Source organism: Gymnoscopelus braueri (genome assembly GCF_963280865.1).
Source record: "Gymnoscopelus braueri genome assembly, chromosome: 3".
In the NCBI taxonomy this organism is placed as follows: Eukaryota; Metazoa; Chordata; class Actinopteri; order Myctophiformes; family Myctophidae; genus Gymnoscopelus; species Gymnoscopelus braueri.
Genome location: NC_137612.1, coordinates 38242430 through 38266334, shown reverse-complemented (window position 1 = coordinate 38266334; position 23905 = coordinate 38242430). Strand labels below are relative to the sequence as shown.

The 23905-nt window shown below is 45.9% G+C and overlaps 1 protein-coding gene across 2 annotated transcripts in view; it reads right to left on the bottom strand.

Annotated features, from left to right (window-relative positions):
- Positions 1–23905, bottom strand: part of skib (v-ski avian sarcoma viral oncogene homolog b) — a 47012-nt gene that overhangs the window by 14685 nt on the left and 8422 nt on the right. The gene's annotated exons all lie outside the window — the stretch shown is intronic.

Here is a 23905-nt window from a genome sequence, read left to right as displayed (position 1 = left end):
CATGATGGCATGGCATTAAGAAAAGTGCACGGCAACAAGACACAACAGTTTCGAGTTTCAGCCTCCTTTCCCCTTCCTAAACCCCTGACTGTAATCCCCAGATCGACATATGCTTAGTGGGGCGCTATCCCGCTCAAGGGCACACGCCAACTGGCACAGCACAGCTCGGCTCGGCCCTGGGCGTAGCAGCCTTTGAGCCGTGGGGGACAAAGTAGTCAGCCTCAGTACTTGAGTCAAAGTATATGGATACTCCTGGTCAAATGGTACTCAACTACAAGTGAAAGTTGCTCTGTCAAATTTGAATTAAAGTATTCAAAAGTACATGATTTAATAAAATTCAAAAGTACAAATTACAAAGTTATTCAATTACATTGTATTTTTTAACTCAATGCATTGCTGTATTGAAATGTTGTCATTTTCCCCAAAAGCTTCCGAAATCTTACAAAACATTATCAATAATAATAACACGTAGCAACATCTTTTGAGCTGGTACACTGTAGATCATCTATTTTCACTGTTCTTGAAATAGGGCTTATGTGGGTCAAAAGTACAATATTTTGTCTTTGGAATGGAGTGAAAATACAAATATCCAAGTAAAGCACAGATACATTACTCAGAAAATGGACAGGACGCTAGTATGTCGTAGGGACTTGCCCCTTGATGCCGAGTGCAAAGCAGGGAAGCATTAGGTCCCATTTTTAGTCTTTGACTTTGGTGTGAACCGGCCGGTGATTGAACTCCGACCTCCCTAGTCTGAGAACCACTGGCTTAGCCTCTGGTGTGTCCAGCAGGTCAGTGTTGTTGTCATGGCAGTGGTGGTGATGGTGTTGTGAGTATGTGAAGGAGGTGAACCCGTGCTGGTGCTGAGCTGTGACAGCATGGACCGGACTGTGCAGTGTGACACTGCGGGGTTGCCGTGAGTTTTGTCATTTTCCCCAAAAGCTTCCGAAATCTTAAAAAAAAATCCATCAATAATAATAACGCATCGCAACATGCTTTGAGCTGGTAGATCTGCTATTTTCACTGTACTTGAAATAGGGCTTATGTGGGTCAAAAGTACAATATTTTGTCTTTGGATTGGAGTGATAGTAGGAGTCATAGATATGAGTCATAGATATGCAAAAATACAAATAGCCAAGTAAAGCACAGATACTCAGAAAATGTACTTAAAGGGATACTTCACTTTCACATAAAATAAACATTTAAAAAATATATTAAAAATAAATGAAAAAAGTAATGGAAAAATCACGGCCCCCTCACGCATTAGAGTGTCCTACTAATGTGTGAGGGGGCCTTTATTTTGCCATAACTTCTTTCATTTTTTTAAATATTTATTTTTAATGTTTATTTTATGTGAAAGTGAAGTATCCCTTTAAGTACAGTACTCAAGTAAATGTACTGTGTTGTGTCCACCACTGCCAACTGGCACAGCTCGGCCCCGGGTCTAGCAGCCTTAGCCGGGAGGAAGTGAGACACTCGTTTTAGTGCGTTGACCTCCTATACGTAGTTTGGGGTGGGTGGTCTTGGAGGGGGGGGGGGGGGGGGGGCTAGAGGTCTCCATTCAGCACTCATTAAATTGTAGGTGGGTCCCGTGATTTATATGAAGCCTGGCAGCTACCTCATAACAGCTGGGTTCAACTGATTGGTGTGTGTGTGTGTGTGTGTGTGTGTGTGTGTGTGTGTGTGTGTGTGTGTGTGTGTGTGTGTGTGTGTGTGTGTGTGTGTGTGTGTGTGTCTGCCCAGAATATCCCTGTAACCCCATCCCCGTTTTATATAGATACTATATACACACTCTCATTTCCCCTCTCTAAATCTTGCAGCTTATCTTTTCAATTTGCTTAGTCCAGTGCTTGTCAAAGTGGGCTCTGGGGACCCCCAGGGGACCTTGGGGAGGGTTCCAAGGGGTCCCTAGCAAAAATGAGGAACAGTTTAACCACTTTAATTTATACTTATACATTTTGAAAAATCTATGTGTGTATTTGTGTGTATTATTTGGACGCATGGGGGTCTGCGCCAAAAAATTACACATGGATTTGGGAGTAGTAAGTAAGTAAGCCTTGCCGAGCCATGTGGCCCATAGGGCGGGAGCCTATCTCCTGTTTCTGTAGTGTGAGGCAACGTGATGTACGACCCCCTGGACGGGACGCTAGAATGTCGCAGGGACTTACCCCCAATCCAACCCTTGATGCTGAGTACCAAGAAGGGAGGCATTAGGTCCCATTTTTATAGTCTTTGACTTTGGTATGAACTGGCCGGTGTTTGAACCCCGACCTCCCAATCTCAGGGCGTGCACTCTAACCACAAGGTGTTTGAGAACCACTGGCTTAAGGCTCTGGTGTGTCCAGCAGGTCAGTGTTGTTGTCATGGCAGTGGTGGTGATGGTGTTGTGAGGCTGCATGTGTGGAGGTGAACCCGTGCTGGTGCTGAGCTGTGACGGCATGGGACAGAGTCAGACTGTGCACTGTGACACTGTGGGGGTTGCCGTGAGTTCAGCATTACAGCAAAGCTGATTGGATTGCCCTAATTGTCTTTGGGACAGAGACTTGACGAGGTCTGAGCTGGAGACTGGACAGTCAGCGCCTTGCCTGGAGGAGTCGTCTGCTCCCGCCGGAGGTGGAAAATATCTCCCTCCCGCTGGGCTTGCACAGACTGACACACACATTGAAACCACAACACAGAGGGAGCCAACCTTTAAAGTGGCGTCGTCGGGGTTTCAACACTCCCTAAGTGAGCTGTGGAAAGAAGATTAACACTAGCAAAGTATCTAATGACTCCAAACAGTGGTACTAGTCAGGTTCCCCCCCCCAGGAGAGAAGGACACTCTCTGACACCTCTATCAGGATTAAGGGCCCATACAGTTCACAATTGATACTCGATTCATTTAATTAAATACATAAGCTCTGAATATCAAATGAAAATTTTAACCCGACTTCGTTCTTGATAATTTAACGGATTGAGTATAGGATGATGGACCGAGTAACTCCAAGGTACTTTCAAGCACTCAAGTGTTTTTCTTTGCATTCTATTTACGTGATCATTTACTATACTATGTCGTTTGTTGACTTGGACTCAGGCCACGTCCTCCATTCTTGCAATTTGTAAGTCACTCTGGATAAGAGCATGAGCTAAATGTCTAAACTGTAAAATTGTATAAAAAATACCAGCAAAAGGAAATTCACCATCTGGGTCGACTGCATCAGTAGTGACTCAACTCTAACCCTGTGGCTCTATGGAAACGGTGCTCTCTTACGAGAGATACAATAATTAAATAAAAACAGACTGCGAAAGAGCCTTATAGGATGCAAATTCTAATTCAGGTCAAATGTAGTGATGAAAACAGAGCCTGACCAACATATTGGTCTGGCCGATATAATGTATCGTCCATTATTGGACTTTTCTGACAACATCGGTGTTGGCAATTATGCAGCTCATATGTCCCGCTTTTTAAACACTTTCAACCTGGCTTCCCTATTTTCAGCATGTCACTATAGGCGAAAACTTTCAAAAATAGCATATCGACAACCTCACAACGCAGCTTTTGAATAGGGGTTAAGTAGTTAAATAAAATCCGTTTATTTTGTATCTATCTATTTATGCTTATTTTATTAAATTAAGTTAAATGTTTTTCAAATTGATAAAAGATTCTGCCCTTTTTAAAAGTTTTCTATATCGGTCAAAACATTGCAAATCAGTGTCTAGGACTCTCAGGATTGGCATCAGACCCAGAAATCTGGCATCGGTTGGGCTCAGCTTCTCAGCTTCCTTGGCAATTCTATCCCTGAGAGGATGTCTGACCTCCCTGCAGGAAGGACCGAGTAGTTATTCCAAGAGAGCGAGAGACAGAGAGAGGGTAACCCCAACTAAAAAGGCACAACACATATCAGCGCAGATTACTCTTTATTAGCATGAGCATGTTTGGTATGGTCGTGAGTCACAGTTATCTTTGGAAATGAAACGTGCGCTGTGAGTGGTGTATTTATAGACGCACATAGCGCCAAATTCACCGGATACTTGTCTGAGCCCCCTGTGCTGCACTTTTGGAAATGGGAGAATTAAACACTACACCAAGAGATCTGCAGACCAGACTATATGTAGAACATACAGCGCTGTGATCATGGACCAATAAGGGCAGACAGAAACACACTCCCCCTCTCACTCTCTCACTTCACTCTCACTCACTCACTCACTCACTCCCCCTCTTGCTCACTCGAACACGTGCCAAGAGCATGCACGCGCATGGACACACACACACAATGCCTTTCTGCTTCTATTCACATTTAGCACACTTTACAATATGGGAGCAGCTGCAGTACTAACCAGGAGGCCGGAGGGGATGAAGGTTGAGAGAGAGAGAGAGAGAGAGAGAGAGAGAGAGAGAGAGAGAGAGAGAGAGAGAGAGAGAGAGAGAGAGAGAGAGAGAGAGAGAGAGAGAGAGAGAGAGAGAGAGAGAGAGAGAGAGAGAGAGAGAGAGAGAGAGAGAGAGAGAGAGAGAGAGAGAGAGAGAGAGAGAGCGAGAGAGAGAGAGAGCAAGAGAGCAAGAGAGCGAGAGATAGATGACCTATGTTTTATGTTGTTACTTTATTCAAGGGAAAGAAAAAATAATCATTTTGAGATGTAGTCACGCATCTTTCCAGCTCTTCACGAAGAGCATTGTGAGAAAATTTGATTTACAAGCCAGTTACTCATTTGGATCCGTGTACAAAAAGGACTGACTGGAAAGAGCATATAGTTTTGTAGCAGGTCTGCTTTAAAAGGAAAAATACACCCTTTTCTTTTTCATTCACTCAGACTGCATCACACAATTGTACATTACAGGCAAAGGCCCTTAAGGAAGTGGCTGTAGCTGAAGCGTCATTGGAATGCATTGCTGTAAAACCCATTCATTGGCTCTATGTGCTCCTGCATTGAATCACACACAGAGTAAAATCCTCAGTGTTTAATTTAACTTCAGACTCTTCAGAGTTTAGGAGTTGGACAATTGGGCTCAACATCCTCGAGTACTGCTTTTCCACCTCAACATTTTTAAACGTGTACTACACTCTGATGTGTTTCAGCTAATTGTATGCCACAATTTCAGTGAAAATTTGAGATTTACAGATAAAAAAACTTGCATATTGGTTGATACAGAGTACCGATCCGATACCAGTGTGTAATAAAAAAAGTCTCGGACAGTGGTTCTCAAAGTGTTCCAAATGGACCTTTACAGGTCTGTAACTTTGAGTGTACATTTGTACACTGGGGTCCTTGAAATTAAAAACGTTTGAGAACCACTGATCTAGGAATAAATAACAATTCCATTTAATAATTGTTAAAGTGCATCTACAAGTTAGTAAAATAATAATGTAAATAGTACAGTAAATTAATAAAACAGTAGTGCAACAGCAAGCAACTGAAGCATTCAAAATCCAAAATAACTGATTACTGATAATTACATATCATGTGTTAAATTACGTGCTATTGGAATGACATAGACTGGCATACTCGCCGATACCAGCACTTTAGGCAGTATCGACAGCTTTTCCCGATACTGGTATCGGTATCGGAACAACTGTAGTGAAAATATTAAATGACTCTGCCGGCGATATCCGGACCATCACAGAGCTCCATTCTGTTTGCAGTACGTCTAGTTTTGTGTCAATTCCATCATTGCTACGCTAACTCTATCATATTACACAGCCCTTCATTACATTTTCCACTGGTGATGTGTATCTAAACCTCCACATATTTAAGTCATCTCCGCCGAAGCCAATTCCCACTGCATGGCTTTGATGCTATAATTTGGGTAAAAGTCGATTTAATTCACATAGTTTGAAAGGTCATGTGAGGTTGTAAAATCCTTAGTAGATCTAAGTGCGGGTCATCTGAGTCATTCCCACTCGATACACGATGTGTTAAGGTTTATAGCCATCAATGGCAATAGAAACTATAATGTGTTGACTCGCTATTCTAGGGATTCACTGACAGTTATAAAGTTGGCTGGCTGTGATGAACAAGGAAGCTATTTAAAAGAAATAAAAATGATGACATGGCATAATGGTGTTTGACCACACTGAATTATAGGATTGGATTGATTGAGAAACCTGGCTAAAGGACTTTTGAATTAAAGTTCCAGCTAGTTTAGAATTAAAGCTTCAATCCTGGACTTAAAAGTTATTTTGAGGAACATAACATTATTTTAACTGCCTGGTAGAGTATGTTACGATGTTAGCTTGAAAAGCTTTGTTTCTTCCAGCGATCGACACTGTTGTGCAACAAAGATTATTGGCATAACTTCTTAAACCCTACTTAGTTGACCGGGACACCCAAGGCTCTACACTGACATAGGTCTGTTTCTTTTGTTTCCCTCTACACCAAATTTCAAAAACAGGCGACCTACAAGCTCACAATGTGTCATGTTGTGACACGCTGTGAGTGTGTAGATCTGCTATTTTTGCAGAATGTTTGCCCCCAGAATAGTGACGCTAAGGTTCATGTGGTAAAGACAACTTTGTGTGAGAGTGTACGTTTGTCACAGAGGCAGTAGGCTGATCAGCCTATCCCTGCCAGTAGAGACTGTACTGTCATCAGCAGCAAGCCCCTCTCTCTCTCTACCGCACTGCGAGACAGTTAAATCCAGTGTCTGACGAGCACAATTTTAATCCCACAGATTAATGCTGATGCAGAGGCAAAGAAGGCTTGAAAGACGATTAAAATGTCACTGGGAAACCTCTTCCACAACGCAAAACGGTACAGGCTCTAAACACATAAACCATTAGATCTGCTCACAGACGTACCTGGCACTACGAGCCTCCGCTCCCCCCCTTCTCTCACTCCCCATACAGTGCAGTAGGTTACCTCCCCCACAGTGCAGATGCACTGTATGCACCAGATCAGAGGAAGAGGAGGAGGAGGAGGAGGACGACTGGGAAAGAGATGAAGGCCACTCGGATATAGCATTCCACCAGTTCTGCTAGCTAGACGGGGGACCAGAGATCAGGCCAGCTAGGGGTCTTGTCCTTTATTGTCGGAGATTGACAGGCCAGATGGACCGTCACATCCTCTCAAGCAGACCGGAGTGGCAGCCCGGAGACCAGCTGACCAGTGACCACAGAGGTTAACGTGGCCCACGCCCTGCCCCTGACCCAGGGAAACTGGTTTTAATGGGACTGTTGTACCTGTCCATGTTTCACACGATATCTCTCTTCTTGTTAACCACTTAAGTGCTATCTTATGCTTTGTCGTATGACGTTTGTGTGAAGATAGCCGATCTACAAGCTCACAACAAGTCGCTGGTTGATGACACTGGTTGTGAGCTTGTAGATCAGCTATTTTCGCTATTTTTTGAAATGTGCAAAAATGGTTTCCTTACAATGACATGCCGAAAATAGAGAGGCGGAGGCCAGGTTGAAAGTGGTCTAAGAGTGAATGGCGAAATTTAAAGTCAAGACTTCTGCTCGGGTGATAAGCCAACAACAGCCCCCAGTTTCCTGTAAACCCCGGTGAAATGCTTTATTCCCTCATTCCATTCTCCTCACGATGGTTTTCGTCCCGACCATCCTTTTGGCTCCGTCTCTCCTCCTCAGCCACCGATCGATCAAACCGGAGCTTTCTCTGGAGCACAGCTGGACGGAAACAAAGTGCTTTGTCTCCCGCGTGCGAGCAACACATCCTGCAAGGCCGACTCCACGGTGAACATGATACCATCAAACGCAAGCTCGACCGGCCGGTCAGCTGATGGTTTTGTCTGTCCTGCCTTTGCCTTCCCTGACCACACATGCCCCCCACCGACACCCCCCCCCTAGTCGAGGGGAGGAGGGCAGGTGGCAGGTTTATTTGGAAAGATGAAAAAAGGGGGGATGAATACCAGGCAGAGGTTAAGAGGGAGTGAGGGGAGGGGATGGGACAGGGGGTTTGGGGCGGGGGGGGGAGGGGGCACCATAAAAACTGTGTGAGAGGGTTGAGGTGAAGTTAGGGTCACTACTCACTCAGGGTCCCATGTGATGTCATTTCAACCGACACAGTATCTGTCCTGGGAACTGACTCGGAGGTAATTGGCTGAACCAAGGTGATAAATCCCGCTGAAATTTATAGGCAGCATTCTGGCCATTCTGTTAAAATGCCACCTTCCTGCCTGGTCACCAGGTTAGAAAGCCTTCCACTGTGTTCAGTCGTGGGCTGGGCCTGGTGGACATTTGAACATTATGGAAGTTGAGATTGTGCCCATTTCTGAGTTTACAAGCTAATGTGGCATGTATAGGTATGATAAGGCAAGTTACTTTGAATGCAAGCCTTGCATCAAGCCTTCAAATCTATTTTAGCAATTTTTTGACAGAATATATCAAATCAATTATAAAATGAGGCTTAAGTGATTAAAACCAGGAAAAGACAACACTTAGGCCGTATCAAGATATTACGTTATCCAATATCCCATAAGATATCTAGTCTCATATCACAATATTGATATAAATTGCCCAGCCCTAGTCGGTAAAGCTAGGAAACAGACTTATTTTGTGAGGTCTGTGTGCTATATAGTATACCACAGAGCGTAGGTGTTGGTCTTGGACTGGACAGCTCAAACAGAAAGCTATTTGGGAGAAGTGCTAATGGCTCCATTCAGAATCACAGGAAACATTAAGAATGAGAGACCTTTTACTGGGAGCATTAAGGAGCCTGGACATGTAGCTGAATGGATTCACGCTGCCAGGAAAAAAATAAAAAATTACAAGAGAGCCAGTGGGTTTTTTTAAGTGTTCTACCGAGCAACTGCGAACACATTTTCCAAAATATATTATGGTTTATAGTCTGCGTTTATCCTGTTCTTCTTCTCTGGTAGACTTGCGACGCGTGACGCAAAATGTACGCGGGCCCCACAGCATGAAGTATGTGTACAGTAACATTTTCAACGGAGATCAAATAGCATTTCACTTGTTTCCACTTGTTCAAGGAATTGTCTCTGAGGGAAATGGGGGATAAAAACCACCCACAACATCCGTTCTTCAGATCACACATTCCAACCTTAAACATTGGGTTTGTCTCCCTCCTCCATTCACAGGAAAACAAGATCTGAGCACAGGAATAATTAGGTGAGAGGTTCTCTTCTCGGGTCTCGCAGCCTCCATAAAAATGAACACGAGCATTCTAAAATGGAGGACTGGAGCCGGCAGCACCTTTTGAATCCACTGCAAGTTTGCGTCTGTTTCTTGACCCTGAAAATTCTTGGAAATGTCTTTTTCCTGGATGATTTTTATTGCGCTCTTCTAAAACTACTGCCTGTGTTTTGCTCCATAGCAACCACATAACAGTGGAGCCCGACTAAGCTCTGACTCAACAAACAGAGCTCCACAAAATACCCATTTCTGCGCCAGGGTTTTCCCCCCCTCGCCCAGCACTCCCAACACCCTGCCCAACGCGAGCTTTAAAACAGAGTTCTATGTGATTGCACTGACCATGAAATGAAGACACATGTTGGAATAAAACCCGACAGGGGCACATGTGTGCCTCGGTTAGGTAGGATATGAGGGGGGAAATGGCCTCGTCATCTCCTGCTGACTGAGCCTCAGGTGCCCGGGTTCGAGTCATATGCGAGCCGGGGCGGAGCATTGGAGGGATGCGTGCGGTACGGTGGGCAGCAGCTGGTTGCTACTACAGTCAACCCCCGGGAACCTGGATGGTGCCATGGGCTCACTTCACCATTTACACCTTAGCCGATGTGCAAGCTCACATTATTATGAGCTCATTATGCACTGTGAGCTTACATATCGGCTATTTGTATTTATTCTTTCACCTATAATGACGTGCCCTGTCATTGGTTGTCAAGTAGTTCGAGAAGCTACAGCAGGTTCACAATAGACATTCTGGACAGAGCATTACATAAATGTGCGCCGCTCTCCCTCTCTCTTTCTCTCTCTTTCTCTCCCCCTCTCTCACTCCCACTGCCTCTCTCTCGCTCTCTCTCTCTCTCTCTCTCTCTCTCAGAAGACTGAGCTGTCAGGACAGACGTTTTGTGTCCCTAATGCAGTGGCTGAGGGGCAGGCCATCCAGGGATTAGATCAGAGTGTTGCCGTCAGGCACAGGGCAGGCCTGCAGGAGAGGGAACGGTGTAACTAAGTAAGCTGGAAAATCCCACTGACCCCTGCAGGCTGTTGAAGACCGACCAGAGATAACTGACAACAGTCGTCCTACATGGGACATCGGTATGAACACAATCTCCAGTAGCATTAGTAGTAGTAGTAGTAGTAGTAGCAGCGATGCTCTAATGCAGTTGTACGAGATCGCTATGCTACACAATTACAGTATATTTGTGTTTGCATATATATATATATATAATATACACACACGTGTGCGCGTCATTTCTGTTGGACAAAATATTTCAACGTTTTATGTTTTTTCATAAATAAACGCCCTACATCATCATACAAAAGTGTCACAGAAAAGTAGTGAAAATAGCAGATCTACAAGCTCACGACACGAAGCATTGTGAAGTGTTGTGAGCTTGTAGATAGGCTATTTTCACTGTTTAACGTTTTTAAAATAATAATGAAAAAGTTACGGTTTTGGACATACAAGGTTTCCACCCATACAGCAACGATATACACATATATACTGCATTAGAATATCACTTGAATGAAATCAGAGCTCCTCCCTCAAGCCGCCCTTGAATCGTACCCATCACTTAGCACGGCAGCCGAGGATTTAGTCCACCGCTCTCTGATTGGTGAACTGTCAGCCTTCCTGTCTTGACTAGTTAAGGCTGTTCCTAAGAAAACAGGACATGTCTGCTAAACTGTAACTTAAGAACAACAGTATGCTGCTAGGGCTGGAGCTTCAGCTGCCGAGAGCAGCTGTATGCCCGCTTGCATGTGCGTGGCCCCCTCAATGAGTCGTGCAGGGCGGCCCTTTTTCGGAGACGCTACCCTTTTGCAAAAAGAAGCAACGGAATCAGACAAAATTATCCTTTATTTGTTGCATGTAAGGTCATTGCAAAAGGGCATGGTCGGCTGCCAACTCTTTCTCTCTCTCTTTCTCTCTCTCTCTCCCTGGCTCTCGTTCGCTCTCCCAGTCTCCCTCGCATTGAAGCAAAGAGGAGTATGCCACAGGGAGGGGAGGCCCTACACAGGAACTCAATAATAACTTTCAGCAGTCTAGCCAGGAGGCTGGAAGCCCAGACTGCGGCTGTTCCCTCCTGTTCTCCACCCTCCCTCCGCTCAGCCCCTAACGCTCCTCCCTTCACCACCCTCCCTCCCTCCTACTGCTGGCTTGTGTCTGCTCCACAGGACTGATGCATTCTGCAGACAGGCCAGCGCTCTTAAAGAGACACGCACCACATTTTTTTATACCCTGTATCACTGCAGTGGACACAACCTCCAAAAAAAGCTATAATTTCATACTTTTGGGCGGAAATAACAGATCTTCTTGAAGATCAGTTATTCTCCTGCGAGTAAGTAAAGTATAACTTTAGGCTTATCCCGAAAGCACAATCCCTTATTTTCCAGGCCTCTCTCACCAGTACTTCAACTTTTGTTTTCTTCCTTCTTCTCTCCTTCTTCTTAGCGCTCGGGGGACGTTGACACCGACACGAAACTGGAGGGCAGAAGCAGACTGAACTATGTCGAGAGGCTCGCGGTTATTCTCATGCAGGAATTCTCTCACCGCGGCCGGCGAGGGAGCCTTTGATGTTATTCTCTCCGAAACCAGGAGAGGGGATTGTCAAGTGCAATCAGTGGTCTTGGCCATGAAAATATATTTGATGCCATTATCATGATAATCCTCCCGGGGGGGGGGGGGGGGATACTCCAGTGAGCCAAATAAGAGAGGGGGATCTCAGAGCCAAACAGCCATCACCCCTGGGTACTGCAATGTAGCTTTGCCCCTTCCATAACTCAACAAAGATTACATTCTGGACAAGTGACTGCCCTATTGGGGAAACAAAGCGAAAAAACAGCATCACTTTAAGCTGTGAGCGTATGGCTAACATTAAACATCCGTTCACAGTATGATGTCTGCCTAGTCCAATATATCGTTGCTGTTGGGCAGAAAGCCAGAAACCGTGTATGTTCATATTTGAATTTTTTATGTTTTTTTGTAAATTAATACTACATTGTCTCACAGAAGTAGCAAAAATAGCCGATCTACAAGCTAAAAACGCAGTACGATGCGTTTTGAGCTTGTAGATTGGCTATTTCTGTTTTTGTTTTGTTTTGAATCCTGAAAAGTAACAGTTTTAGACATACAAGGTTTCCACCCGACAGCTAACGATTTGCAATTTACCTTCCTTGCACCCTCAAGTGTCAAGTTCGTAATAAAACACTTTTTTTCCCTTTACAGGCATTAGTGATTAGTGAAACCATAAAGAAGCACACAACAATGATCATAACTCGCCTTTTGGCTTTCCAGCCTCAAATGATGAGGGGGAAAAAGGGGGTTTTGGGGGGTGGTGGAAAATGGTCCCCCCCTTTCATAAACATTTAACCATTCAAACACAACACAAGTTGTCAGAACAACGTGTGACTGAGTGGAGCCATGTTGAGCCCGTACACCACAGCGAGGAAACCGATTAAAAATTTAATAGGGTTGAATGACACAGAAACCTACAAGGGCGTGCCCGCCGAGCACACTCTCATTCTTCTGCTGTCAGCACTTTTCTTCTCTGGATAATACAAACTGTGTGAGAAGGCAAGGGTCTGGAAATCCAACCCAAGACAGACAAGGGAAAGAGGTCGACCTGACCCCCAGCGAATTCATATAGCATACACGTCTTTGACTTTCCCTTTTTTTTCATTCTTCAGCAACAGGGGCCATATGGGAATTGATTGTATACACCGGCAGTAACTGTAAAGGAGACACAGGAATCTCCATCATAACAGGTAACAAACTGCACGTCCTGAAGAGAGCCGAACGCCACATACTCTGCAGCACCTGCATGGTCAAACCGGGAGTTAATTTAAAACCAGTTAAACCCTATTATCATACTTAGTCAACTTGACCCTAGTTGGCTGTGTACTCGGTCCTCTCTTTCTTCCCTCTACACACCAACTCTCTTCGCTGAAAATAGCCGAGCTTGTAGATCGTCTATTTTCCCGCAAATGTAATCCCTCCCAAAATAGGGATTCCAGGGTCTCGAATTTGAGAGTTTCAAATGAACACTCCGAGTTTCACAGTGTAAAAAGATCTAGATGCTGGGGCTAAAGGGTTAAATCATCGGAGCTGCAGCATTACAAAAGATGTCTCTATGGGAGGTATCGGTGCCAGAGTCAGCAGAGCAGTGCAGTCCTCCGCAATGAGAACCCCATTCTGGAAAACCAATAAGCTGAGCTTCCAGCTTCACATGGGCCAGAGAGTTCCACTCCAGGCTCTTAAAAGCCGGGACAGAGACATCCAGCAAGCACACACCTGGGACCCACAGGAGTGTCCTTATCGCTGAAAAATCTCCACAAGAGTCCCGCAAGTCCCCCTGTTTTCATGGCCTTGCAATGCTGTTATTTCACTTAGCATAAGTCAAGAATCGTGCCAGCGAAATATCGCCCTTCTAGCTTTGGATCTGTAAGCCCTTATGAAACAAAGAGCTGTTCGTTTACTCAGCGGAGTGTGGCGTGCGTCGGGGAGAGTGACGCATTGCCAAACAACACCAGAGCCAATTGAATCATTGGTGTTGTTTACGCAGACACATAATTCTGCACCATCTGTGGGGCTCAGGTCTGATGTTCTGCATGGTGTAACAAGCTGATGGCAACGGTGTAACGAGGGAGAGAGCGCGCGCTCAAGAGCCACGCACACACCCCCCCCCCTGCTGTAACAACCGAGGAAGAAACACACAGCACTGGTTACAGGACTAGCTCTCCTGGATGAAATAATATCCACAGCAGCAATAACAGTTTCATAGAGACATTCTCTACTTTGCCCTCGAACTCTGAACCGACCGTCACCTCCCCTCACCTTACAAGGCAGATTGAAGGGAGGGGAAGAGGGAGGGGGGGAAAAAAAGGCATTGAACTTCTGACCTGTCATTCAGACTGCGGAGGAAGCTTTGCGGCTCAGGGGCAACTAGAGTCCACCATCCACTCTGTCTCCCTTCTCCTCCGTGTCTCACCCCTACCGTCCCATAAACCCCCACTAAAAATCTCCCGGACCCCCCTTTTATGGCGGCCAGATGGCGGGGAGGCCTTCTTGCCTCTGGACTTGCCTCTCCAGTCTAGTAAAACCAGTTGACCTCAGCAACATAAAAACTGGCATTTATGAAAAGGCCAGGAACAAAACACACAAACATCCTGCCACCGAAACAATCAACGCCATCTCATCTCCCAGAGAGCCCTTTTACAAGATGAGAGAGAGAGAGAGAGAGAGAGAGAGAGAGAGAGAGAGAGAGACAGACAGAGAGACAGACAGAGAAATGGAGAGAGAGCTGGACATAAGTCTCACGTCACACACACGCAGTGGTTATGTACTACAGCACTGTGGCGGCGCAGTCCAGATGTAGTGGCTACACCCAGGTACACTTTATATTTTGTATTTTTATGTGAGGGGGTTTTATTTGCGTGCCGTGGGCGTGAGCGCAGGACTTTGGCAGCCTCTAAATTTCTCCCTGAGAAACGGGGAAAACAAAACAAACGGAGCCGTCTGCATTCAGGTTAAAGCTGAACCACAGAACCACAGTCTGGCCCGCGGTTCACAACATTCTGTTCCAGGACTGACTTCACCTAAAGCAAACACTCTCAGGCCCGGTCCACCTCAGCCAGTGGGACGAGAATCTGTGGGAGAGCCTGAATTTAAACGCCATTAACAAAACCAGCATTCATTATCGAGGCCCTGATCAATGCTGCTCGATCAACTCTTTTCTGCGTTTCAACCTCTGGTCGTGACTTTTGGGGGTGCACTCCATTTTGGGGTGCATTCCAAGCGGTCTGTGTGTGTGCAGAGTTTAGTGTAGTCTGGGAGGGTTAAAAGGGCACAGATCCCCACTTTATAAAGGGACCGGTCCAATCAATGGCTTCCTTTCTTTTACTGCAAATCAATTGAAGTGATTATCTGCTCTCCCAATAATAACTGACCCCCCCCTTCTCCTCTGCTCACCTCAGATGCCCCTCCTTTCCACCTACTTTATTTGTTCTAGCAGTTGGAAACTAACATTTATGTCCTGCAATTCAACCTGACCTCCTGGCAACCCCTGGCATGGCTGCCTAAACCATTAGGGTAGCTGTGACTTGGGGTTATTAGCGTGATAAAAGTTTACTGTCCCTTCAGCCACTCTGCAAGGCTGCTGTTTAACGCCTCTGAAGAACAAGTCTATGGGACCCTTCACACTGGCCCGCAGAGCCGATTGGCCAGAGGGCATTTGGTCAATACACAAACACAACTTTGAATTTTTGAGAGTAAGAGTGAAACGTTTAATTCAGACATTTGTGAAAAGTGACAGAAGCAGCTGAGGTAATAAAGGGCAGACAGGACAGAATGTAAGAAGCATTCGGCAAACTGTGCGCACGGCTCGAGAGCGAGCGAGCGTGATGAATTAAACTAGAGCATCCCTGTGATTTGGCCTAGTGGAAATGTGTAGACTTGAGCTCTGGGGGTGGGTGTCTGTGCTCTGTTTTCTCCTGTGCGGTAGCAGGAGTTGTGGGCAGCCAAGCTAACTGCCGCCTCAGCACTTCTCTCCATATTCTCCAGTTTCAAGCCAAGAAGAGAGAACAAAGGCAGAGCAGCTAAAGCTGCTGCAGAGGGAATGAGGACAGAAGGCATGCAGTACATAGAGGAGTGTGCCCTCAATAACGAGCCTTGCTGCAGTCTATGAGTCCTCTCGGACAGCGGAAATAAAAATCCATGCAGCCATTCCCAGCAGCCACTCTTTGCTAGTCTACCCACAGACGGCAGTGGGAACCGGCTGACTGGCTGCAGCCAACCCCATTTTTTACACTGCAGCTCTGTCTGTCACAAAATGGAAACCACAGCGTGGCTGGAATTTGCTTGGAAACAGGTTTAGGGACCGTAAAATAGAAAGCCATGTTACTCAGAAGAGACAGAGAAAGCATTTATCTGTCCTTGACAAAATATAAACCACGCATACTCCACTGTAATAATCTGGTTAGCATACTTAGTGTAGGAAAAGAATCCTACTTACTTTCAGAAATAAACTTACTGCAAATGTTAGCTCTATTAGCTACATTTATAACCTTTTATAACCCATTTAAATGGATTGTACTGTTACAAGTTCTCATTGGTCATTTATTCATAAAGAAACACATTGCCGTAGGCTTTTTGTGTTGTCGTAAAAGCCATAAAGCACTATGGATTGATAATGGACAGTCATTTATCTTATGTAAAATGTGCTGTTAAAAGTTTCCGCTAATCTTGCACACATTACTTAGGTCTAGATTCACATGAATTATAAACATGCAGAGGAAGGTTAGAGGAGGGCACAGAACTGAGGAAATCCACAATATTGCTGCTGGTGTGTGCCTGCCAAGGCATATACCCAAATGTCCAACACAGCAGTTGGAATCAATAAAGTTATTAGGCCTAAGAAGGAAAGAGAATGTCAAAGAGTTTGGAGGAAAGACAACAGCTTTGAACACTGACATCAAATATCCAAGAAATGTGAAGAAAGAGATGAGAAGTATCCCATAAGTCCATTTCTAAGTCGGTATTTTTGTCACACATGGTAATAATATGCTTTAGTTGCCTAAACAAACCTAACCACATCCTTATTCTGGGGCATACATTAGGCGAAAAGAAAAATCAGATATCGGACATCTGTAACAAAGAGATTTGGTGTAGAGGGAAAAACGTATAGAGCCCTGGGGGACTGTATATATGAAAGTGGTTAATATGCTGTTATGCATCTAGGCCTGTGCATATGTTAATAATTATTTGAATTTTTTAAATTGCAAACATAACAGTCCAATGCAAAAACTAATCCGAGCACTCTAAGGCAATATTTTGTAACGTATCACCGCAAATGTCTTTAATTTGACCATTTGGAGGGGTTCCACAGAAAGGCTGTTTTGGCAGCTCTTTTGCCTGCTGTAAAGCTGTGTTGGATGCTGGTCCATGCCAGCCCCACCCCATTAAGGCCGAACCCTGCACACATCATGTGTTTCCACTTTACCGATAGGGTGGAAATGACCTCAACGCTGTAAAAGATGACAGGGGTGCGAGCGCTGTTCACCAGATGTGAGGCAAAGAGAGAGAAAACCATTCGCCTGAAGAATTTACTGCAAACCCCCGAGGAGCCCTGTGATTGAGGGTTCAATTCGAGTTCCAGAGGATCCTGGTGTGTCTCAGCCGCACTCGGCTGTAGGGGGAAGATATACCCTACTGGCCTGGATAGATATAACACACACACAGTCACACACACACACACACACACACACACACATACATAACACATTACACGCACACTACTGTACACACATACATGCAGGCATGCACACTTTTTGACGCATAGGCCTAGATCCAAAAAACAAAAAAACTGTCACTCCACTGCACCTGCCGGCCACACAAAAGCGACTTCCTCCCACTGTGTCCAGCCAAGGCCCTTTATCCTATTTAGTGCGGCCTGCACCACAACAAAAGGCAGAGAAATTAGGGAGCTGTGATGATGATAGGGCGACTAATCCCTTTGGAAGCTCATTCTATCCGCGGCCTGTGTACAGTTGAGCGGCTGAAAGAGGGAGAATTAAATATGGACGTGGAGAGATGGAGCGTCTTTGTGAGAGACGAGTTCACCAACAATGCCCTCGTTATTATCACTGGAATAATTCATACATACCATATGGGATGGAGGCCTTGACCTGCCGATGCACCGCTCCCACTCTGCATCTGATTTAGTCTGATCGACTGACGGGGGGGCAGGTTCATAGGTGAATTGATTACTAGCCAAAATATCAGCTTATGTTACAGTATTGTTAACCTTCATATTTTCCAGCAGAAAACTGTTCTGTACATTTTTATTCTTAACCACCCTGTTATATGCTTTGACATACGACGGTATCGTGCAGCGAAAAATAACAGATCTCCAGGCTCACAGCAGATCTGCTATTTTCACTTTTATTTAGGAAAATGTCTTCCTGCCCAGGGGTCTTTGATCAGACAGTCAAAAGATCATTGCACCTTCACTTAACATTGTCACACAGATTAAGCAGTTGTCGTTGTTGCTAAATGGAGAGCTGATTACCAAGTTATTGATGATAATCTGAAAAGCAGCTTTTTTTTTTTTCTTTCTAAGATGATGATGTGTGGGCTAAACTCTTCTCTTTGACACTGGCCATTCCGTGGCCTTAAGACACAGAAAGGCTTATAATAGTCTTCCTCATTATAGGATCAAGCGTGCAGGGCCCGCCGCGTTGCAGCCTCTATTTCAGGCCCGTGGCTGGTCTGGTGTGTCTGCGCTCGTCGCCGTCTGGCTGCAAATAAAGCCGGGCGGCTGTCAACGCCACGAGCACAGGGAGGGCTGGCAGCCCCGCAGGGCAGCCCAGCATAGCACCGTACAGCACCGCAGTGCAGTGCTGTGCAGTGCTGTGCTGTGCTGTGCTGTGCAGGGCTGCCCTGCTACTCTCATGACACCTGCACAAGAGCTACCATGCCTCTTCTGTACGCCTGTCTCTCTGGATGTGAGCTCTGGGGTGCACTTATAAACAGAGAGAGCGGTGAGAGGGAGGGTGTGTGTGTGTGTGTGTGTGTGTGTGTGTGTGTGTGTGTGTGTGTGTGTGTGTGTGTGTGTGTGTGTGTGTGTGTGTGTGTGTGTGTGTGTGTGTGTGTGTGTGAGAGAGAGAGAGAGATGGGGAAGGCGGGGGGGGGGGGGGGGGGGACACACAGAGACTTTGCTAGTGACAAATAAGGGGTGACACGTTTGCAGCGACACGTGATTTTTCTGAAAGAGGGAGCTTCCTGTGAATAGCAAGTAGAACAAAGTCAAAGTGAGAAAGGGCCCAACTGGTCAGACACTGATGTGGCGAAGGGGGGCTGACCATGACAGAGCCGCGGGAGAGGGGGGAGTTACTGTAACACTTCATAGATAAGCCCCCCCCCCCCCCCCCCCCCGATGCAGGACAGCTGTGTTGAATTCATTGGACACAGGGCAGTCACTAACAATGCCGTGTGCGTGGCCCTGTCCTCTGTGAAGAAGTGGTTGTCGAGCTGGTCCGAGAGGCGCGCGCGGGGGGCTCACCGCTTCTCACCCACACGCAAATAGTTGCTGCTGCAGCCCGAAGCTCTGACCCTGACAAATAACAGCCTATAGGAGCAGACGACCACGTCAGCCAGTAGACGGCGGATTCAGTGCGTCGCTGGCAGACTGTGAGACGGATGTCAAGAGGGAAGGAGACGACGCTATTAGATTATGTATCAGACACACTGTCCCAGAGGCAGAGCAGACACCAAATATGACAGCCGTCCCCTAATAAGGCACAACAAAACAGGACGAGGAAAATGAGGAGGATGCCATTCATTTGTCCCCCCTCAGCAGGCTCTTGAGTCTAGCCCGGAGACGGAGATGGAGGCTGATTATTAGGTCATCCCGACATCACTAGCACATGCTTCTCTCCTTCCCTCCCTCCCTTGCTCGCCCTCTCACTCTCTTGGTAGCTAGATGCAGACACGCTTTGAGCAGAGCAATAGCCTGTAGATAGATGGATGGATGGATGGAGGGATGGATGAATGGAGGGTGGAGTTTTGAGAACATTTACTCAAGTACTGTACTAAGTACAATTTTGAGGAACTTTACTTTGAGTTTTTCCATTTTTCAATACATAGTTCTACTCCACTACATCTCAGAGGCAAATATTGTACGTTTTACTCCACTACAATTATTTGACAGCTTTAGTTACTAGTTACTTTGCACATTTAGATTATAAATGTGCGCGAGGCGGTGTTGACGTCTCGGAGGCACCGAGACTAGGGGAAAGATGATTTACGATTCTGTCTCTATCGGAACATAACTCGGACGGCGTTGAGATGTCTGAAGGTGACTTCGCAACGTTCGCACGGCGACTCGCTCGCTCGGCGGTGCCTCTCGTAGCTCAAGTCCCCTTCAGACGGCGCTCCTCCATCGGTGAAAACGAGTGCACCTTTTTCAATCTGACTGGTTTCCCAATCATACTGTAGCATATATTATGTCAGGGGCAGTGTTGCCAGGTCTGCTTATAATAAGCGACTTTGGGCTTGTTTTTCTGTAAAGTCGTATATACTGGTAGTCGCGGGTTGAGTTTTTTTGGGCTTGTCATATGGACTCATTATACCCACTTGCCTAATGCACAGAGATTCAACTGATATGAACAACCAGAGCAGAGCTGCTGTTACCGATAGCTTCTTGCTTTCTAGGAATGTACATTCAGTTTTTTTCTTTTGTAGTTGTTTATTTCGGTCTTGCTTCCTAATGTTGTTTAAACCAGTGGTTCTCAAATGTCAAGGACCCCAAATTCATATATAATTTATCCACAGACTCCCCACAGCTAAACATATTTTGTTTACCAGATTTTAGTTGTTAAAATGTTTCAAAAAATCTTCAAAATGTTTTTTTTTTTTATAGCACCAGGGCACGGTAAGGGGAGAAACACTGAATGATTCAGGGGGCCCAGAGCTGGACAGGGGTCCTGGAACACGGCAAAGACACCAGGCTAAAATACACGCCGATGGCACAAACCTCCGTCTACTCACATTTACCTACTTTTCTGTTTTCTTTCTTGAATGCCCGCCTTGTGTTGAGAGTATTTTAAAGGTGAACTGAGTATAATTTTGCTGCTTGTCACCAGTAAAAACATCTTGCAAGGATCTGTGTTTACAAGCAACAACATCCCCACTACTACCCGAAGGGACTGCTGTATGTTTCTAAGCAACATTGTTCCCATCACCCGGAGGGACCCATCAGTTGTTTAGATCCCATAACCCAGGAGGTGCAGACATAATTGTAATTAGCTACTTGGCAATGAACAACTGCTAGCTAGGCCAAAAGTAATGACTGAGTAGTATCATTTCAGGATACGTAACGTTAAAGCTACTGTACTTCAAGGGGGTTAAATCCTGCTCAGCATACAATTAAGCAAAAATGAAATGTATTTTTGTAATTGTTGCATTTATCAAGACTTCGTAAACTGTACCCGAGTTGCCTCTGTACTTGGAACGCTTTCTTGACTGTCTACACAAAATCTCTTTGTCAAAAAAGGCAGATCTACAAGCTCACAACACGTCGCAATGCGACGCATTGTGAGCTTGTAGATCTGCTATTTTTGGCTAATGTTCCCCCCAGAATATGGATGGATGCTGGGGTTCAAGTGGTTGAAAATTGCTAAACAAAAATTGCAACATTGAAAATGCTCTTAAGTACTCAATATCAGCGAGCATTAAAAATATAATACTCCTACTTTGTCAAGAAAATAGGGGCGTCGATGCACACCACATTTTTTAATGCGTCAGTTTAGCTAATATTATTAGGGGTCCCAGGAGCCCAGGTGTCAGGGGGCCCAGGGTTTCTCTGCTGCGCCCCTGATAACGATGTACACTACAGTGCGCAGTATGTAGGCCAGTCTGAATACAGACGCGTACAGTATGTGCTACAGTACAGTGGAGGTGGAGATCCAAGCACGCTGCAGGGTACGGGAGGAGCTCAACGGGAGAGCTGACAGCGGAGGAGGGAGGAGGAGAGAGGTCTCTGCACGTGTGTGTGTCTGTGTGTATGCGTGTGTGAGTTTGTGTTTGTGTGTGTGTGTGTGTGTACGTTGTGTGTCTCACAGCATTGAGGAGGCGTTAAGTGGAGAAGGTGAACGTCGGCGGTTCGGCAGGGGGAGGTATCGGTGGAGGGGGGTCTCGGTGATGAAGTGAGGACTATGCACGCTGCCGACCCGGTGCAAGACATGCGTGGTGCAGAGCGGAGCGGGAGGTCTGAGTTCTAGAGCACCGCAGCGGGACGACGAAGAGGAGAAGGAGGAAGAGGAGGGGGAGGGACTGTCGGAGTTGTCTTATGGAGGTCAGAAAGAGGATGGACACTGAATGGAGGAGGGTTAGGTCTGAACTCTGTAAGACAGTCTGCGGTGCGTGCGTACGTGTGTGCGTGCATGTGTGCGTGTGTGCGTGCGTACTCAGCTCTGGCACGCTTCTCTCAGCCCACCAGCCAGAGAGCACACCAAGTTCTTATTTAGCACAGGAAGAGCAGCTCTGCTTAGCAACCGCAGCCACCCTCCAATCACAAGCGCACGGAGGAGAATCCAGCCTGCATGCGTGCCGAGAACAAGTCCTTCCTGAGCGCGAGTGCGAGTGTGTGTGTGCGGTCTGGAAGAGGCCTCTGAATATTGAGAGGCACGCTCGCGTGTGCACCACAAATCGTGCGCACACCAATATCCACCTCGCAGACTGTGGCAGACCCCAAATTGCGCTTTCGAGCTATTATGTTTGCGGCAGGTGAACATGCGCACACACATGTCTCTCTCTCTCTCTCTCTCCTGTCTCTCTCTCTTCTGAACTATGCGGAGAGTTCAAAGTTAAATCTAAACCGACCTAATCCTAAAATAAATTATGCATATCCCGGCACGCTAGTAAGTGGCATAAATCCCTAAAACATTCATTTCTCCTTCTTCGTAGGCTGCAATGCATGCAGCAATTTGGCACCGCAACCACTGCAAACATGGAGCTGGAGAGCAGCCTGATTGTGAGCCATTAGCCATCGAAACTGGAGGCATGGGATGAGATTTTTTTGGAACAAATTCTGTCTGAACACACTGAGCAGTCTGTTTGGTTTAGCCGTGTGAGCTAATCCTCCTGATAGCTGTGGAGGTGGCTGGCTGGTGGGCGGGCCGTAGGCACCAGCAGCATGTCGGGTTTGTCATATGGCGCCAGCAGGGCCTGTTTCTTCTCTGACTGGAGATCCATTAGCACAGTGGTTCTCAAACTTTTTCATGTCAAGGACCCCCACATTTATATGCATTTAGCCACGGACACTCATTTGAAAATGCTTTGTGTCAGGGACCCCCACAATAAAAGATTAAAATGAATTGGTGTTAAAAAATGCAAAATTATTCAAAAGTTCAAAAATAAAAAAATAGCACATGTACAAGCACTTCATGCCGTGCTGCGAGCCTGTATATCTGCTATTGTTTAATTGTCAATGTATAAAATATGGATAGTGGTTAAATGATTGTGATTATCAACACATTTTGCTGGGGACCCCCTGGGACCCCCCCAAGGACCCCACTTTGAGAACCACTGCATTATCTTACATTATTATCTACATCTCCAATGTGGTCTCACAGTAGGGCTAGGGCTGAGCGATATGACTTCGAATCACAATTTCAAATGTTTTGATTAATGAACGATTATTCTTTTTCAACATCCACAAGCATCTCGATCATGCAACGCGTTGTGAGCTTGTAGATTGACCATTTTTGGCGCGAAACATCGTAAATACTTTAATCGATCGATCGACTTTCATTCCATAAACACCCTAACCCTTCGAAGTAGAAAACTGTCTTTTGAATCCTTATTCTTAATCTTAACCACTTAAGCCCTATTTATACTTTATCATACAATGGTATCGTGCGGCACAAATAGCCGATCTACAAGCTCATAACAATTTGAATATTGCTCTTACAATCTGCGGCTGTCTGCCTGTCTTTGCGCCTCCATAAATACATACTCTCTCACGTCCAATTCATGTTCTAATTGCTGAATACCAGAGGGACGGGGCGATAAATCGCGAGGATGCTGCGAGTGGGCCGGGGGGGGGTGGGAGGAGGCTTTGGAAGGGAGTGCACATTTCGCCCTGGCTGACGATGTAAACGAACAGACTTGTTCGTTTTAAGGCCTGTCTGCCTTGCGCCTCCCTCCCTCCCTCCATAGCTCCTGGAGATGTTGTCCAGGGGTCGACGATGGTTTTGGAGATATACGGACTCGGGTTCCCTTGCATTCCAGGGAGTGATGCGGGATTATGAGAGTTTAAACCCTCCCTGGC